The following is a 14,272-nucleotide window of genomic DNA, read 5'->3' on the forward strand; positions in this document are numbered from 1 at the left end:
AATACAAAAAATTAGCCGGGCGTACGGCCAGGCGCGCTGGCTCCCGCCTGTAATCCCAGCACTTTGGGAGGCCAAGGCGGGCGGATCACAAGGTCAGGAGATCGAGACCATCCTGGCTAACACGGTGAAACCCCGTCTCTACTAAAAATACAAAAAATTAGCCGGGCGAGGTGGCAGGCACCTGTAGTCCCAGCTACGCGGGAGGCTGAGGCAGGAGAATGGCGTGAACCCCGGGGGGCAGAGCCTGCAGTGAGCCGAGATCGCGCCACTGCACTCCAGCCTGGGTGAAAGAGCGAGACACTGTCTCAAAAAAAAAAAAAAAAAAAAATTAGCCGGGCGTAGTGGCGGGCGCCTGTAATCTCAGCTACTCGGCAGGCTGAGGCAGGGGAATAGGTTGAACCTGGTATGCGGAGGTTGCAGTGAGCCGAGATCACTCCACTGCACTCCAGCCTGGGCAACAGAGGGAGACTCCATCTCATAAAAATAAAAATAAAATAAATAAACAGGTCTATGGGGAGGGCTCCTGGGCCTCTGTGTCTGAACCCTAAGCTAGGAACCCACAGATAAATCCTGTGTCCTGAATTCTGGCAGATGATGCCTGTGCCACCAGCAGGAACTCCGGGGAGGCCTAGTTCAGATGCCAAAGGGCTGGATTTTCTGGGACCACCTAAACCCAGGAAGAAAAAGCAGAAGGTTGGGTGAGCAGGTGGTCTCAGTCCCATCATTTGGGAAGGAGCAGGAATGTTGGGAGAATGGGTAGAAAAATGGCCTGATATCTCCCCAGGGCACAGAACTTCTTTTTTTTTTTTGAGACAGAGTCTCGCTCCTTTGCCCAGGCTGGTGTGCAATGGCTCAATCTCGGCTCACTTCAAGCTCCGCCTCCCAGGTTCACCCCATTCTCCTGCCTCAGCCTCCCGAGTAGCTGGGACCACAGGCACCCGCCACCACACCTGGCTAATTTTTTTGTATTTTTAGTAGAGACAGTGTTTCACCGTGTTAGCCAAGATGGTCTCGATCTCCTGACCTCGTGATCTCCCCGCCTTGGCCTCCCAAAGTGCTGGGATTACAGGCGTGAGCCACTGCGCCCGGCCCCCACAGAACTTCTTTACAGTTGTTTTTTTGAGACAGAGTCTTGCTCTGCCACCCAGGCTGGAGTGCAGTGGTGTGATCTCAGCTCACTGCAACTTCCGCCTCCCAGGTTCAAGCAATTCTCCTGCCTCAGCCTCCTGAGTAGCTGGGATTACAGGCATGCGCCACCATGCCCAGCTAATTTTTGTTTGTTTTTGACTAGAGAAGGTTTTCACCACGTTGGCCAGGCTGGTCTGGAACTCCTGACCTCATGATCCACCTGCCTTGGCCTCCCAAAGTAATGGGATTACAGGCCACTGCCGTCCAGGCTTTTTTTTTTTTTTTTTTTTGAGACAGAGTCTCGGTCTGTCGCCCAGGCTGGAGTGCAGTGGCGCAATCTCGGCTCACTGCAAGCTTCGCCTCCCGGGTTCACGCCATTCTCCTGCCTCAGCCTCTCCAAGTAGCTGGGACTACAGGCGTCCGCCACCACGCCAGGCTAATTTTTTGTATTTTTTTAGTAGAGACGGGGTTTCACCGTGGTCTCGATCTCCTGACCTCGTGATCCGCCTGCCTCGGCCTCCCAAGTGCTGGGATTACAAGCGTGAGCCACCGCGCCCGGCCCGTCCAGGCTTTTTTTTACAATTTTCAAAGTGCATTGATCAAATTCATCATCTCATCTAAGCCTCGCTGCCACCCATGAGGATGTGAAGCAAGGAGAACTGGAGGCCCCATTTCTTTTTTTTTTTTTTTTTTTTTTTTTTTTTTTTTTTTTGGAGACGGAGTCTCGCTCTTTCACCCAGGCTGGAGTGCAGTGGCGCGATCTCGGCTCACTGCCGGCTCCGCCCCCTGGGGTTCACGCCATTCTCCTGCCTCAGCCTCCCGCGTAGCTGGGACTACAGGCGCCTGCCACCTCGCCCGGCTAATTTTTTGTATTTTTAGTAGAGACGGGGTTTCACCGTGTTAGCCAGGATGGTCTCGATCTCCTGACCTTGTGATCCGCCCACCTCGGCCTCCCAAAGTGCTGGGATTACAGGCGTGAGCCACCGCGCCCGGCGAGGCCCCATTTCTTTACTTTTTTTTTTTTTTTTTTGAGACGGAGTCTCGCTCTGTCGCCCAGGCTGGAGTGCAGTGGCACAATCTCAGCTCACTGCAAGCTCTGCCTCCTGGGTTCACGCCATTCTCCTGCCTCAGCCTCCGGAGGAGCTGGGACTACAGGCGCCCGCCACCACGCCCGGCTAATTTTTTTTTTTTTTGTATTTTTAGTACAGACCGGGTTTCACTGTGTTAGCCAGGATGTTCTCGATCTCCTGACCTCAGGATCCGCCCGCCTCAGTGGAGGCCCCATTTCAGATGAGACTGAGGCCCAGAGAAGGAAGGGATTACACAGAGTGAGTCAGCTGTGTAATCAAACCTTGACTGAGCACCTACTGTGTGGTCACCTTGCAGTGTTTACTTAAAATTGTATTTTAGGCCGGGCACGGTGGCTCACGCTTGTAATCCCAGCACTTTGGGAGGCCGAGGGCGGGCAGATCATGAGGTCAGGAGATCGAGACCACGGTGAAACCCCGTCTCTACTAAAAATACAGAAAAAATTAGCCAGGCGTGGTGGCGGGCGCCTGTAGTCCCAGCTAGCTACTCAGAGAGGCTGAGGCAGGAGAATGGTGTAAACCCGGGAGGCGGAACTTGCAGTGAGCCCAGATTGCGCCACTGCACTCCAGCCTGGGCGACAGAGCGAGACTCCCTCTCAAAAAAAAAAAAAAAAAAAAATTATATTTTAGGCCAGGCGTGGTGGCTCACACCTGTAATCCCAGCACTCTGGGAGGCCAAGGTGGGCGGATCACAAGGTCAGGAGATTGAGACCATCCTGGCTAACACTGTGAAACACCGTCTCTACTAAAAAATACAAAAAATTGGCCAGGCGCGGTGGCTCACGCTTGTAATCCCAGCACTTTGGGAGGCCGAGGCGGGCGAATCACGAGGTCAGGAGATCGAGACCACGGTGAAACCCCGTCTCTACTAAAAATACAAAAAATTAGCCGGGCGTGGTGGCGGGCGCCTGTAGTCCCAGCTACTCGGAGAGGCTGAGGCAGGAGAATGGCGTGAACCTGGGAGGCGGAGCTTGCAGTGAGCCGAGACTGCGCCACTGCTCTCCAGCCTTGGCGACAGAGCGAGACTCAGTCTCAAAAAAAAAAAAAAAAAAAAAAAAATTATCCGGGCGTAGTGGCGGGCGCCTGTAGTCCCAGCTATTCATGAGGCTGAGGCAGGAGAATGGCTTGAACCCGGGAGGCGGAGCTTGCAGTGAGCCGAGATTGCGCCACTGCACTCCAGCCTGGGCGACAGAGCGAGACTCCATCTCAAAAAAAAAAAAAAAAAAGAAAAAAAATTTAAAAAGACACAATATCACCAATTTACTCTTAAATAATTCAGAAAAATAATATGCATATGTATAGGTCAGGGAGATTGTTAAAGCAAAGAGGACAAAATATGAACCAAGTAGAGAATGTGGTTTAAAAGACATTCAGGAGTTCCTTGCCGGGCGCGGTGGCTCACGCTTGTAATCCCAGCACTTTGGGAGGCCGAGGCGGGGGCATCACGAGGTCAGGAGATCGAGACCACGGTGAAACCCTGTCTCTACTAAAAATACAAAAAATTAGCTGGGCGTGGTGGCGGGCGCCTGTAGTCCCAGCTACTTGGAGAGGCTGAGGCAGGAGAATGGCGTGAACCCGGGAGGCAGAGCTAGCAGTGAGCCGAGATCGTGCCACTGCACTCCAGCCTGGGTGACAGAGCGAGACTCCGTCTCAAAAAAAAAAAAAAAAAAGGAGTTCCTTGAACTAGTCTTACAGCTTTTCTATAAATTAGATATTATATTAAATAAAAATGTATTCTTCAAAAAATTAAGGGCCAGGCACGGCGACTCCTGCCTGGAATCCTAACGCTTTGAGAGGCCAAGGTAGGAGTATCGCTTGAGCCCAAGAGTTTGAGACCAGCCTGGGCAACACAGTCTGACCCCATCTCTAAAATAAAATAACATTATAAAGAAAAGCCACGTGTACATATATACATCCTAGACACTCTTATGCTAATAAATCAACACACTGATGGGCTGACACAGGTTATAGTTAACTTACATTTCTGTTAAATTATACCATGACCTTTCAGTTCTTAGAGCAGCTACAGGTTTTTAATAACAAATGTAAAGTACTTAGCACAGTGCCTGCTGCATACTAGACAATGTATAATAGAAATTTTTGTGAGCATGTGTTACTACCTCTTTATGCCACCATTTCTTCATCTTTATTTTTATTTTATTTTATTATGTTTTTGAGACAGAGTCTCACTCTGTTGCCCAGGCTGGAGTTCAGTGGCGCGACCTTGACTCACTGAAAACTCTGTCTCCCAGGTTCAAGTGATTCTTCTTCCTCAGCCTCCCGTGTAGCTGGAATTACAGGTGCGGGCGACCACACTGGGCTAATTTTCGTCTTTTTAGTGGAGACGGGGTTTCACCATGTTGCCCCGGCTGGTCTCGAACTCCTGACCCTAAGTGATCCTCCCACCTCAGACTACCAAAGCACATCTTTAAAATGGAGATAATTTTGCCTACTTCCTAGGGTTTTCCTGAGAATTATGAGTTAATACATGTAAGGCATTTTGAGCAGTGCCTACCACATTGAAAATACCATAAAAATGCTTGTTAAGGCTGGGCGCAGTGGCTCACGCCTGTAATCCCAGCACTTTGGGAGGCCGAGGCAGGCGGATCACCTGAAGTCAGGAGTTCGAGACCGGCCTGACCAACATGGAGAAATCCTGTCTCTATTAAAATTACAAAATTAGCTGGGCATGGTGGCGCATGCCTGTAATCCCAGCTACTCTCGGGAGGCTGAGGCAGAAGAATTGCTTGAACCTGGGAGGCGGAGGTTGCAGTGAGCGGAGATCGCGCTATTGCACTCCAGCCTGGGCAAAAAGAGCGAAACTCCATCTGAAAAAAAAAAAAAAAATGCTTGTTAAATAATATGTGTGTATATATATATATATATATATATATATATTTTTGTTTTTGTTTTTGTTTTTGTTTTTGAAACAGAGTCTCGCTCTGTTGCCAGAGCTGGAGTGCAGTGGTGCAATCTGGGCTCAATGCAACCTCCGCCTCCCCCTTTTCAAGAGATTCCCCTGCCTCAGCCTCGCGAGTAGCTAGGATTACAGGTGGGCGCCACTATGCCGAGCTAATTTTTTTTTTTTTTGTACTTTAGTAGAGACGGGTTTTCACCATGTTGGCCAGGATAGTCTCACCATGTTAGCCAGATGGTCTAGATCTCCTCACCTCATGATCCGCCCGCCTCGGCTTCCCAAAGTGCTGGGATTACAGGTGTGAGCCACTGCACCCGGCCTATATATTATTAATGAGTATATGCTGCACTGCTTTCCTGGCTGCCTCAGCTCTTGGCAGGTGCAGGGATAAATGTTCTCCTTCCATCCTCAGTGTCTGCCAAATAGTCCTGTCTGTCCCTTGGTGTCCTAGCCTCTCAGGCAAGCCCAGTCCACCTCTAGTATCTAGTATCTAGTGCCTCTCCTTACAGTCAAGGAAAATGAGGTTCAGAAAAGTGAAGTGGTTTGCCTGGGGGCTACAGCTGGCAGAGCTGGGACTAGATCCTCCACTTGACCCCCATCTCCCTGTGACCCCCAGTCTGTGTGTGCTATGCTAAGGAGTTGGAGCCTCAAGCATCTCCCTTGTCTAATTGGAGTAATAATAATAATAATAGCCATGCCTACTTCCCAGAATGACTGTGGGGATTCGCAGAGCCCATGTATGTGAAAGAACCCCATTGTAAGGTATTCAGTCCTAATGGTAGTGCCATTAGAGGCCACGTTCATTTGCAAAGTGGGCTTGTCACCTTTCATTTTCAACAAGAACACCCAGACTCCTTTTCTCCTTTTTTTAACCCCAAAACGGGTCATTGAAATATGTTCCTTAAGTGTACCTGGCTAGACAGAGCCTGGCCAGGTCATATTCATTATTTATTATTATTATTATTGAGACAGTCTTGCTCTGTCACCCAGGCTGGAGTGCAGTGGCGTGATCTCAGCTCATTGCAACCTCTGCCTCCCAGGTTCAATCGATTCTCCTGCCTCAGCCTCCCAAGTAGCTGGGACTACAGGCACCCGCCACCATTCCTGGCTAATTTTTGTATTTTTTAGTAGAGACGAGATTTCACCGTGTTGGCCCGGCTGGATCCGTGCACCTCAGCCTCCCAAAGTGCTAGGATTAGAGGCGTGAGCCACCACACCCAGCCATTCATTAGTTATTATTAAATAAGCAATTTCATAATAGCTACTGAGAGCCTACCATGTGCTCGGGCACTTGAGCTAAACATTTTATGTGTATTACGCTTTGACTCTCACAGCACCCTTGTAAAGTAGGAGGGAGTCTAATCTCCATTTCACATACTGGAAAAACAAGGCCCAAGCGGGATTGGGATGGAGGGAGGTCATCCATCTCTCTCTATCCCCTGCAGAACCAGCACGGAATTTCCTTTCCTGTTTCTGTCATTGGGGGAGGAAGGGTGTGCATATTTCTTTAATTTTTTTTTGAGACAGAGTTTCGCTCTTGTTGCCCAGACTGGAGTGCTATGGCACGACCTCAGCTCACCTCAACCTCTGCCTCCCGGATTCAAGTGATTCTCCTGCCTCAGCCTCCCCAGTAGCTGGGATTACGGGCATGAGCCATCAAGCCTGGCTAACTTTGTATTTTTAGCAGAGACAACATTTCTCTATGCTGGTCAGGCTGGTCTCAAACTCCTGACCTCAGGTGATCCACCCGCCTTTGCCTCCCAAAGTGTTGGGATTATAGGCGTGAGCCACCACGCCTGGCCAGAGTGTGCATATTTACTGAATTATTGAATTCACTGAACTCTGTGACAGGCACTGTGGTAAGGAATAAGGCTGAGAAGAAAAATACACAGTCCTTTTACTGCCTTCCCGGAACTTACAACTGAGTAGAGGAAACAGACATTCATCAAATTTATCTCACTAATAGTTGTAAGATTACAATTGTACTTTTTTTTTTTTTGGAGACAGAGTCTTGTTCTACCCCCTAGGCTGGAGTGCAGTGGCTCGATCTTGGCTCACCACAATCTCTGCCTCCTGGGTTCAAGTGATTCTCCTGCCTCTGCCTCCCAAGTAGCTGGGATTACAGGCGTGCGCCACCACTCCTGGCTAATTTTGTATTTTTAATAGAGACAGGGTTTCTCTGTGTTGATCAGGCTGGTCTCAAACTCCTGACCTTGTGATCCACCCACCTTGGCCTCCCAAAGTGCTGGGATTACAGGTGTGAGCCACTGCACCCGGCTGGCCTACAGTTGTATTAAATGCTATGACGAGTACAAGGTATTATAAAATGAAAATTAATTAGGTCATGGGGCCTGAGAAAACTTTCCTGAAGAAGTAAGTCACATTTTGGGAGGCCGAGGTGGCAGATCACTTGAGGTCAGGAGTTCAAGACAAGCCTGGCCAACATGGTGAAACCCCATCTCTACAAAAATACAAAAATTAGCTGGGCATGATGGTGGGTGCCTGTAATTCCAGCTACTTGGGAGGCTGAGGTGTGAGAATTGCTTGAACTTGGGAAGCAGAGGTTGCAGTGACCTAAGATCATGCCACTGCACTCTAGCCTGGGCGACAGCGAGACTCCATCTCAAAAAAAAAAAAAAAAATCGGCAGGATGTGGTGGCATGCTCCTGTAATCCCAGCTACTCAGGAGGCTGAGGCAGGAGAATCACTTGAACCTGGGAGGCAGGGGTTGCAGTGAGCCAAGATCCTGCCACTGCACTCCAGCCTGGGTGACACAGCGAGAGGGTCTCAAAAAAAAAAAAAAAAAAGAAAAGAAGTAATACTCATGCAGAGATCCGAGGGGATGCAATGGTTAAGTAAGCAGCAGGCTAAGAGGTGAGGGAAACGTGTTCTGGGATTTGGGGACAGCACTTGCTAAGCTCCTGAGGCACAAGGAGCACAGCTTGGGCAAGGAACAGAGGGGAGGCCCACGTGGCTAGAGCACACAGCTGAAGAGGAAGGCAGACTCAGGTGAAGAAGACAGGAATCAGAGCATCCACGCTTTCAGCAACCGGAGCCTTTGCAGGGTTTTCAGTGACATGATCAGGTCACAATGAAATATTCTGCACCATGCCTAGCACAGTGGTAGTTAATAGAAGACAGGATGCCAGGCATGGTGGCTCAGGCCTGTAATCCTAGAACTTTTGGAAGCCGAGGCAGGAATATCATTTGAGCCCAGGGTTCAAGACCAGCCTAAGAAACATAGTGAGACCCCATCAGGAAAAAAACAAAAAGAAAACAGGAAAGCCCTCCCTTCATTCTGCAACAGTCTCTATGTCTGTGGATAATGTTTTATCCCCGTTTCTCCAGACAAGACATCAAATGAATGAATGCTTGTTATTTATCATAATAGTAGCAGTTATTATTATTGGATGCCATACAGTGGCCCTCGTGAGAAGAGGCTTAACTGCAAATCAAAGTCTGTGATTTGTCTTTGTGGCTTTTGACTTGGGGTCCAGAACTGAATCCACTGATTTCTTTCTCCATCTTGGCCCTTGAAAGAGATGCCATGCCTCACTCTGTTGGACATCACCTGTTTTTGCTCCTTGGAGAATACCCCATGGCCCCCTCCAAATTTGATGTTGTTCATGAAATGAAGTAGCATTGACTTTATTTTGTTGTTATTGTTTGTGTTTTTTTTTTTTTTTTTTTTTTTTTGAGACGGAGTCTTGCTCTGTCACCCAGGCTGGAGTGCAGTGGCGCGATCTCGGCTCACTGCAAGCTCCGCCTCCCGGGTTCACACCATTCTCCTGCCTCAGCCTCCCGAGAAGCTGGGACTACAGGCGCCCGCCACCACTCCCGGCTAATTTTTTTGTATTTTTAGTAGAGACAGGGTTTCACCGTGGTCTCGATCTCCTGACCTCGTGATCCGCCCGCCTCGACCTCCCAAAGTGCTGGGATTACAAGAGTGAGCCACCACGCCCGGCCTGTTTTTTTGAGATGAAGTCTCACTCTGTAGCCCAGGCTGGAGTGCAGTGGTGCGATCTCAGCTCATTGCAACCTCCGCCTCTTGGATTCAAGCGATTCTCCTGCCTCAGCCTCCTGAGCAGCTGGGATTACAGGCGCCCACCACCATGCCTGGCTAATTTTTATATTTTTAGTAGAGACGGGGTTTCACCATGTTGACCAGGCTGGTCTTGAACTCCTGACCTCAGGTGATCTGCCTGCCTCAGCCTCCCAAAGTGCTGGGATTTTAGGCATGAGCCACTGTGCCTGGTCACATTGACTTTAATTCATTCACACTTTGAGCTTTCTGAGAGCAGGGACCACATCTATGGCCACATTAGGTAATCAGTAAATGTTTGTTTCCCTGAAGCCCTGACTCATCATTATCTCATCCCTCACCCTCAGACAAAACAGAAAGTTTCCCTGGACCTGGGTTCCTTCATTTTTGGAAGCTCAGGCTTGACTTCTGAGGAGGATAAGATGGTTAAGGGGAAAAGGACAGCAGCCTAGGTTCTATTCTCATTCTCCTATTAACCCGCTGTGTGACTTCACACAGGTGTCTTTCCTTCTCTGGGCATCTGCTTCCTTCACTGTCAAATGGGGCAGATACAGTAGCATGGAATGAAGCCCAAAACCTTAGTGTCATTCTTGACTCATCTGTCTGCTTCTTGGATTCTACTTCCTGGATTTGCTCTGGGTCCAGACTCAGCCTGCTCTACCGTTTTGAGATAAACATAGAGGGAATGGATTCTTCTTGTCCAAACCTGTTCTTATCTCCTCTGGTCAGGGCCCTCAGCCTCCAATCTTCACGAAGTCCATATACACAGCATGCTGATAACCCTGGCTGCAGACCAGGAAATGATTACCAAGTTATGCTGACCTGCAGAGTAGAGGGAGAAGGTAGGGGTGATATGCCCAGGACCCCAGGGCTTCCCCCTCAATTGCTGCTTTCCTAAGGCCCCACAGAGGCTAACTGCTCAGTCTGCTTACCTTCCCTCCACCAGACGAGTTTACCCCCATTACACCTGTTGACAGCCCCCTACTCTCCTTCCTAGCATTTTTCTCCTTTGCAATGTCTTTCCGTGACTCTTCATATAAGCTGTGCCTCCTCATTAGATTTTGAGCAGCGTAGAGGCAGAGCAGTCATCTATCTTATTCACTGCTGTGTCCCTGACACCGAACACAGGGCCTGGAACATAGTAGGTGCTCAATAAGTACTTACTACTGGAATGAATGAAGGGACTCCTCCATCTTTCAGATGATAAAAATAGTCCAGAAAAGAAAGTTCTAGAGGTCAGTCCCCAAGATTACACCCCGGATTGTGTTCACAGCACCCAGCAGTGATATGCATTGCTGGCCTAAAGCAGGGCAGGCCAGGCATTCACTTTATAATGGTTCTGCAGAGAAAAACAAAGCGGACAATAGAGATCCAGGCCTCATTTTCTCAGGCAAAGTGATTCCTACCATGAATTTGAAATGAGGGGTGAGATTCCCAAAAGGTGGAGACATTATCACCCACACCCTCAAAGTAGGAACTGCCAAAGGGCCCTTTAAAAAGCAAATTTCTAGAGGGACAGCTTAAACATCCATTGGAGCTTAGGCCAGAGGATCTTAAAAAGGCTTAAACTTTACCCCAGAAATCCTGCCATTTGAAGGAAGATTTTTGAACAGGTAAACAAGTTCATCACCATGCCCTAGATAGAAATTGGAGAATTCGAACTCTCCTGTAAGTCCAACAAGAGAAATTTATCTACATTAATTTACCCGTGTAACGATGAAAAACTAGAGGTGAAATCGACTCATCTCCCTCTGGCTTCCAGCATGCTTAGAGCCAATTTAGAAATTAATCAGTAATCTCTACATTACCACGTGTTGGCTCATTTTTTTCCCTGAACCATTTTATCCACTTTTAAATTGAGTACTTTGAGCATGCATTTCTTAAGAACAAAGACATTTTCCCATAACCAAATTACATTTATCAAGTTCAGGAAATTGGACACTGATACAATATTATTATCTAATCTACAGTGGGTGTTCAGACTTCGATTGTCACAATAATGTATTTTTTTAATTGTGGCTTTAAAAAAGCAAATAAAATTTACCATTTTAACTATTTCTTCTTATTTATTTGAGGACAAGGTCTCACTATGTTGCCCAGGCCTAGAACTCCTAGACTCAAGGGATCCTCCTACTTCAGCCTATCAGATAGCTGGGACTACAGGCAAGAGCCACCATCTTAACTATTTCTAAGTGCAGAGTTCAGTAGTGTTAAGTATGTTTATTTTGTGCCAATGATGTCTTTTATAGCAATTGTTTACCTCCATCCAGAATTACACATTGCATTGTTATCTTGTCTTTTTTATTTATTTTAATCTAGAGCAATTCTCCAGCCTTCCTTTGTCAATGACTTTCATGACATAGATGTCAGGAGTCTAGGTCAACTGTATTTTTACATTTTTGTTACATGCTTTTTTTTTTTTTTTTTTTTGAGACAGAGTCTAGCTCTGTCGTCCAGGCTGGAGTGCAGTGGCGCAATCTTGGCTCACTGCAAGCTCCGCCTCCCGGGTTCACGCCATTCTCCCGCCTCAGCCTCTCCGAGCAGCTGGGACTACAGGCGCCCGCCACCACGCCCGGCTAATTTTTTTGTATTTTTAGTAGAGACGGGGTTTCACCGTGGTCTCGATCTCCTGACCTCGTGATCCTCCCGCCTCGGCCTCCCAAAGTGCTGGGATTACAAGCGTGAGCCACCGCGCCTGGCCCACATGCTTTTTTTTTTGAGACAGAATTTCGCTCTTGTTGCCCAGGCTGGAGTGCAATGGCATGATCTTGGCTCACTGCAACCTCCGCCTCCTGGGTGCAAGCGATTCTCCTGCCTCAGCCTCCCGAGTAAGTGGGATTACAGACATGCGCCACCACGACCGGGTAATTTTTGTACTTTTAGTAGAGATGGGGTTTCGCCATGTTGGCTAGGCTGGTTTGGAACTCCTGACCTCAGGTGATGTGCCGGCCTTGGCCTCCCAAAGTGCTGGGATTACAGGCCTGTGCCACTATGCCCGGCCCAATTTTTTTTTTTAACCTGAAAATGTTCATAGTATTTTCTTCCAGTTTTTGTTAGAAAGAGGATCTAGCGCTTGTCCCTTCTGTTAAAATGCCCTTGGGCAACATGGGAGATCCTTGCTGCCATGGAAATGTTCTGCATCTTGACTGTATCAATGTCAATATTCTGGTGATGACACTGTGGGATCTGTGCATCGAGGGAAACCGGGTAAAGGCCACAAGGAATGTCTCCGTATCATTTCTTAAGACTGTATGTGAATCTACAATGATCTCAAGATTAAAAGTTTAATTTTAAAAAAAATGCCCTTTGGCATTTCAGAGTGTGAAGGGTTAGACCTTTCTCCTAGGGAAAACCTGGCCCCTTGGTGAAACTCCCAGCAGGAATCCTCCCTGCCTGAGAAACTACTTCTTAATGAACTCCTTTCACTTGCAGGGGCGGGGGAGGGGAGAGGGAGTGAGGACTTCGTTGCCCTCCACAGGGACATTTTAAAGTGAATGAAGGGAGTAGGGTCCCTCATTAAGGCTGAAATGGGGGCAGGAGGTTCTCTAGAAGAGAGGCCTGGCTCCGGCCTGCATTTCCTGCTACAAAGTTATCGCATTAACAGTAATCACTGCTCTTTCCTTCCTCTAAGAGTGGATTGTGAAGGAGAACATTGGAAAGACTTTTTTATCTATTGCCTTTGTTAGTTACAAAGTTCTTAATGAGAAAGAAAAGTCAGAAAGATCTAAATAGGCAATCACAAGGATTAGTTATGGGCATTTTATTCTTGCTCCATAGAATATTATGCAGGATTTTTGGACGGTGTTTAGGTAGCATTTTATCATTGAAGCCAAAAATGAGATTTGAGATTTGGAGGCTACTTTTAGAGGACTTGGATGTCTCCTCCTTGGGATGTAGGGGATGTGGGTTGGAAGGTGGGCAGGGCCTGGACCCGGAGCCTCATCAGGGAACTGCACCAGGTGCCTGTTCAGGCAGAAATGCTAATTTCTGGGTGTTTTCAGAGAGATGGTTCATGTGTAATGGTTTAGTTTCTGCTTACCTTGAAAATTCATCTGTCCTTGTGATATTAAAAAAAAATATTAGCCGGGCGCGGTGGCTCACGCTTGTAATCCCAGCACTTTGGGAGGCCGAGGCGGGCGGATCACGAGGTCAGGAGATCGAGACCACGGTGAAACCCCGTCTCTACTAAAAATACAAAAAATTAGCCGGGCGCGGTGGCTGGCTGAGGCGGGAGAATGGCGTGAACCCGGGAGGCGGAGCTTGCAGTGAGCCGAGATTGCGCCACTGCACTCCAGCCTGGGTGACAGAGCGAGACACCGTCTCAAAAAAAAAAAAAAAAAAAAAAAAAATATATATATATATATATATATATATATATATATTGATACATAATGTTTGGTTTTTGTTTTGTTTTGTTTTGAGATGGAGTCTCGCTCTGTCGCCCAGGCTGGAGTGCAGTGGCGCAATCTCGGCTCACTGCAAGCTGCGCCTCCTGGGTTCACGCCATTCTCCTGCCTCAGCCTCTCCGAGTAGCTGGGACTACAGGCGCCCGCCACTACGCCCGGCTAATTTTTTGTATTTTTAGTAGAGACGGGGTTTCACCGTGGTCTCGATCTCCTGACCTCGTGATCCGCCCGCCTCGGCCTCCCAAAGTGCTGGGATTACAAGCGTGAGCCACCGCGCCCGGCGATACATAATATTTGTACATAGTTATGGGGTATATGTGATATTTTGTTGCTTTCATAGAATGTGTAATAATCAAATCAGGGAATTTAGGGTATCCTTCACCTGAAGTAATTATCATTTCTTTTCTTTTTTTTTTTTAATTGAGATGAAGTCTCACTCTGTCACCCAGGCTGGAGTGCAGTGGCGCAATCTCAGCTCACTGCAACCTCCGCCTCCTGGGTTCAAGCAATTCTCCTGCCTCAGCCTCCTGAATAGCTGGGATTACAGGTGCCCGCCAGCAAGCCTGGCTAATTTTTGTATTTTTAGTAAGGACAGTGTTTCACCATGTTGGTCAGGCTGGTCTCGAACTCCTGACCTTGTGATCTGCCTGCCTCAGCCTCCCAAAGTGCTGGGATTACAGGCATGAGCCTC

Source organism: Symphalangus syndactylus, chromosome 24 (genome assembly GCF_028878055.3).
Source record: "Symphalangus syndactylus isolate Jambi chromosome 24, NHGRI_mSymSyn1-v2.1_pri, whole genome shotgun sequence".
Classification (NCBI taxonomy): Eukaryota; Metazoa; Chordata; class Mammalia; order Primates; family Hylobatidae; genus Symphalangus; species Symphalangus syndactylus.